This window comes from Pinus tabuliformis, chromosome 1_1 (genome assembly GCF_031772625.1).
Source record: "Pinus tabuliformis cultivar Carrire ecotype Pingquan chromosome 1_1, CPIR1, whole genome shotgun sequence".
Classification (NCBI taxonomy): domain Eukaryota; kingdom Viridiplantae; phylum Streptophyta; class Pinopsida; order Pinales; family Pinaceae; genus Pinus; species Pinus tabuliformis.
This window is the reverse complement of record NC_142297.1, coordinates 570911838-570917870: the sequence shown is the minus strand read 5'-3', so window position 1 is coordinate 570917870 and position 6033 is coordinate 570911838.

The following is a 6033-nucleotide window of genomic DNA, read 5'->3' as shown; positions in this document are numbered from 1 at the left end:
CTCTGGAAATTTCATTATACGTGACCCCAAGCTTCCAGTTGTTAGGATAGGTGTAGGATTAGTTACATCCTAGTTTTCCCTCTCTTGCACTCATCCTGCACTTGTTCTCTTTAGCCTCTCATGTCTTTTCTTACTTTTGTCTTGCATTATTCTTTGATTTAGCTTCTTTTGCTTGTGGTTTGATTTTTTCTTTCTGGTTATGTTGTGTCTTTTAATTTTGTTCCATCAATAAGACCTTGCATGAAGATTCTTTGTTGGCTCAAAAGGGAATGTCGCAAAATAGAAAGGACTTTGTAACACTCCATCATTGGGCTAACTCTATGTCCTTATTCCTTATTTGGTTCACATATTTTGGTCAATGATGCTGCGAAGGAAAATACTATCCTTTCGTTAAGAAAGCCTTTTGTTGAACCATGACCTCCATGTCTATTTTGGAAACCTCATGCCTACACTCAATTTTATCTTTCAGTGTTTTCAAGTTGATCCAATCAAGTAGAGAAGGACAAGGGGAAAATCTAAACAAGCAAACCAATATCTGAGGTCTTATATATGCTTCTCTGAAGGGACAACCTCTCCTATTCTCAATAAGTCAAGATCCCTCTTCCGTCCATAAATAAATAATTTTTGATGCACATTCCTCTTTAAATAAATAAATAAAGGTGAAAGAAGAGAAAGGCTCCCTACACAGAGAGGTGAAGCAAGAAATTCCGTCGGGGTATTGTCCAGGTGTTGAAAATAATACTCAGAGGGGTGGGGGTGAATCAATATTAGCAAGTCAATAATATTTCATTGCCATAATCAGATTCATATACGCTACTTCAGTTAATGGAACTTGCATGTATATGAAACTGTATTTAAGGCAACTAGCGTATATCCTGTAAACTTATGATTCAGTTAATTTATCATATGTTGATCATTAATCAGTGCATCAGAACCATATAAACATTAACTAGGTGTAGTAAAATAGAACATACAATCACACACACATGAACACAAGATATAAGATGGAAACCCAATGTGGGTGAAAACCACCTTCTGCAATACTCTCTATCTTCTTTTTAATAAGAAACTTCTTTTTACAATTTTTGTACTGGTGTAGTCTTATACCAGTACGCAGGCTTCTACCTGCAGAAGGCTACAACCTTCTCTCTATTGGAAATAATACTGAGAGGGGGGGTGAATCATTATTATCATATCAATATAACTTTTTCATTTCCATATTAAGATTCATATATTAGATTTTAAGCTTCTGTGGAAGTTTTTTGTAGTGTCATGATCCAGATTATCCACAGTTTCTTTTTCATTCTGTCGACGTTTCAAACCCCAAAGGGGGTCCATCATCAGGACTAAATCAGATAGAATCTGATTTAGTCCTGATGATGGACCCCCTTTGGGGTTTGAAACGTCGGCAGAATGAAAAAGAAACTATGGATAATCCGGATCATGACACTACAAAAAACTTCCACAGAAGCTTAAAATTTAACATAACTTCCCTGTACGGAGGGGAAACATGGAAGGAGATCTGTCTTCTTGAAATCTTGAGGATAAAAATTGAGAGGAGAACTGCGGACCTGCAAGGTTTATTTATATCCAGGTCACATGGCTCTCTTCTCTCAATAAACTTTCATTCATATTCTATCTGATTTAGTGCTGATGATGGACCCCCTTTGGGGTTTGAAACGTCGGCAGAATGAACAAGAAACTGTTGATAATCCGGATCATGACACTGCAAGATTCATATACTCTACTCCAGTTAAGGCAACAAGCGTATGTCCAGTAACTTTATGATTCAGTTAGTTGATCCTTAATGAGTGCATCAGAACATCATTAACCATAAGAACAGTAAACAGGAGCAGTAAAACAGAATAGATCATCACACACAAGAAGCACACATGAACACCATGATGTAAGGTGGAAACCCAATGTGGGTGAAAACCACCTGCTGCAAGTCGTCTCAATATTCTTTTTAATAAGAAACTTCTTTTACAATGGTTCTGTACTGGTGTAGTCTTATACCAGTACACAGGCTTCTACCTGCTGAAGGCTACAACCTTCTCTCATTCTCCAGACTCTCCTGGAAGGGAGCTACAACCCCCTTAGCTCTTGTACTAGCTGATCCATTAACTAGTACGCAGGCTGCTACCTGCAGAAATGCTCCAGCCTTTACTTGTTTTCCAACTGCTACTTGAAGGAAGCTACCACCCCCTTTGCTCTTGTACTAGCTGAGATACTAGTACGTAGGCCCAACCTACAATCTTATGTCCTTCGGGTACCACGTTTCATACATTTTCAGACTGGATACTCCTGAAGCACAACACATAGTCTGAAGGCCACATTTCATCCAATTTTCATACTGGACCCATCAATATCATTGAAGCACATAATCAACCAACATCAATCTTTACATCACTTAAAACTGAATCAATGAAACCCTAATAGAATCAATCAAACTCTTCTCAGAATGTTATAACCAGAAAACAGTAACAGTAACCAGACATTAATTCAGAACCTTGAACACAGCAGTAAAATCAGCTAAGACGTATTTTCTGAGAAGTCCGCAACTTGACCAATAGGAAGCCTGCGGGTATCCGCACTTTCTCTATGTCTGACCTGCGGATCACCGCACCTGCGTCTCCGGCTTGCCTGCGCACCTCCGCACCTGTGCCTGTGTCTCTCCTGCGCACCTCCGCACCTGCTGCTGTGTCTTTCCTGCGCACCTCCTTACCTGCTGCTGCAAACCTCCTGCGGACCTCTGCACCTGAGCTGTGTCTGGACTGCGGTCCTCTGCACCTGCAACCGTGTCGCACCTACGGTGCTGCAGGTATAGATCAATTTTTAGATTTTACTCATACCCAAAACTATCAGATCTACAGATATGATCATGCACCAAGGAGATCTCGACCCAACAATAGTTTTGCCTTATAAATCTCAGGTTTCTCCTTGATTCAGATCCAGCTATCACTCACCAACCGATCTCCAGAATTTCAGATCTTGCTCTCCTTAAGATATTCAACACACGAGTGCTCCATCCAAATTATCTCCTTCCCCTTTTTATAGTCTAGGCCTTTCTCAAACCATGGACCAAAAGCATAGAGATCCAATACTAGGGATCCAAAACCGGGGTTCAAACCTTTAGATGCAAAACCATGGACCAAACCATAGGTTCAAAAGCGTCGGACTAAATATCATGGACCACCCGTAAGATTTCCCACGTGCGATTTTCTCTACATGAAAGTGTATGAACTGGGGTCTGCACCTTTTGAACTATGAACCTGCGAACATGTCTGCACCTTCTAAACGATGTGCCTACAGACCCTGCCGATGACTGCACCTATTGATCGGTGCACCTTCGAACTTCTTATTTTCTTCATTCTTTATAGGCTGATCATCAATCTTTGCTACTGACCTGTTGCACTATGATCTGTCATCTGTATGAGTTGCCATCAAGGATAACACTTGAGCCATAATGCCAACAATCTCCCCCTTTGGACTTGATGGAAAAGCTAACTTGTCTACTTGAACTGATTCTTTTTAGTTGACCTACATTTCATGTATTCTGTCACATCTGATCTCACTTCTGTAGATTCATATAAGTAAGTGAGTTGTTCTTCTACGAGTGGGTTGCCATCAAGTACAACACATGCATCATAATGCCAACAATCTCCCCCTTTGGACTTGATGGCAACAACACCAACTCACTCTCCCCCTTTGACATCAAGGGCAAAGGGCAGACCAAGATATTCTCTTTCCTTGATAAACATTTTGTTGTCCATACTCCCCCTGAGTATCTGCTGAAATCTCTGAATGAGCTCCCCCTTTGTATACACCAAGGTGTACCATTCTGACTACGCTCCCTCTGAGTACTACTGAAGTCTCTGCTCTGTTGAAGAGTGTTGTTCATGCTCCCCCTAACTATAAGCAAGGTCTGCAAAAAGATGTTCTACAATAAGAACATGACTCTATACATCATAAAAGACCTTCCTATCACCAAAGACTCATCCATCTCCCACCAAAATGGGGATATACCAAACTTGACTCATCCACCCAATCAAGTGGGGAAACATCAAGGTTTACACATGATAGCACAAGAGTATAACATCATCCATCCTAGGCATAGTGGGGAAACCAACATAGGCCGTTACATGACCTTGATAACGACTGAAATATTTCATCATCATATGACCAGAAGAGATTAGAGGCACTATTACATCATGACCTTTACATTGAATGATAGAGACCAAACATCTAAATAAGACCATGATAGTCATCAGCAACTATCATACATAGTGTATGATCTGCTCTATAAGCATCTGTCAACAACATCCAGACCAGCAACCTGTATATGTCCATTAGTGTAGATGACATCACCCTGTGACTAGATATGTCAGCATCAACTTCATCCAGAATCATTCATATTATATGTGAGAAATACCACAACCATCTCATCAACATCAAGATCTACATGATCCAAGTATCATCACTTGGGAACATCTACATTAATCAACATATGTAAGTATCAAACTATCATTATATCATCATGACTCCAACAATGCAATCTTTGAGTAATCATCCATGTATCCAGCACTATGTATCTTGAGCTCAAGATCATTTGTCAAGAATTCTTTATATCATCAACATCAGCAATGAGCACCAAGAACTATAGGAATCCTGCAACATAACTATATTATATGATCTTTATGCATATGACGACAACAACATATGAGTGACTCATCATCAAGTAATGAAGATGTGTGTTCAAGCTTCGTACTTCTCCTTATCCTTATGCAGATCACAATGTACGCACCATATATGCATCATCAGAGAATCAACCACAAATCTGATCTGAAAATCAACTATGTAACCCCAAGAATCATATGAGATGGACAACTCATAACTATATCATAGCAAGATATATCATTTAGCCATGTAATCATCATTACCAAGGACTACCAACCATAATGCCAACAATGCATTATTGAAAGAGTATGCTCCCCCTGAACCTGTGCCATCTTGTTTATTGTTAGATCTGATCATGCATATATCAGCAAGAAGTATCAAGGCATCAACAAGCTAAGATCAGCTCATTCAAGTGACAAGACATTCCCACACAACATCAACATATTGCAACCATTATGAAACAGAGTAAATAATGGACTAAAACATATCAAACCCCTTTTCTTGAGTCTATCCCACTGCTTTTCTTCAAACTAACATATACGCGACTGAGCAGTAACCAACTCGCGTATATACGTGACTTCCCTTTATCAAACTTGCATATGAGATTTAGGACACTGAAGTTTTACACTTTCAGCTCCCCCTGAGTCTGTTATGTCTGTATGTTGTGCTGTGCCACATCTCTCTGACTATACTTCCTTCTTTTTCCATATCTTCAAGTGTGATGATGTTTTCTCCTTTTGGTGTGATGCCCGTACTTTGCTCCTGCATTCCTTTGCTATATGTCCAAGCTTGTTACATGCATAACATCTTACATGTTTCATATTCCTCCTGTAGCAATTAGCAGCTTTGTGACCAAACATATTGCAAGAAAAGAAATATCCCTTAAAGTACTTGGAACGTGATGATATTTCTGTGTGATGGTCTTGAACCATTCTTCTTCTGCATCTGGCTGCAACATGTCCAAGATTATGACATACATAACATTCAACATTATTCATTGGAGGAGTAAAAGATTTTCTTTGAAGAATTTCTTTCCTTGGCTGTTGATGAGGTTGACCTTTCATCTCCTTGCTGAGCATTTCAGATTTTACATTAGAGTTCCTTGTCTTACTTTGTGAACTAGATTCTCCTTCAACAGATTCATGAAAACCAAGACCATCTTTGATAGCAGGAGACCTTTGACTACTAAGAATATCATCCAAGATCTTAGTACTATCTTGAAATCGTAAGAGCTTATCTTTTTCTTCTAGCTTATCTTTTAGCATATTTACCTCAACCTGATGTTGCTCTTCCTTTTCAAGATACCACTTCTTCATGTTTTCTTCAGCTTTTCTTTCTTCTTCCGACTGATGTCTT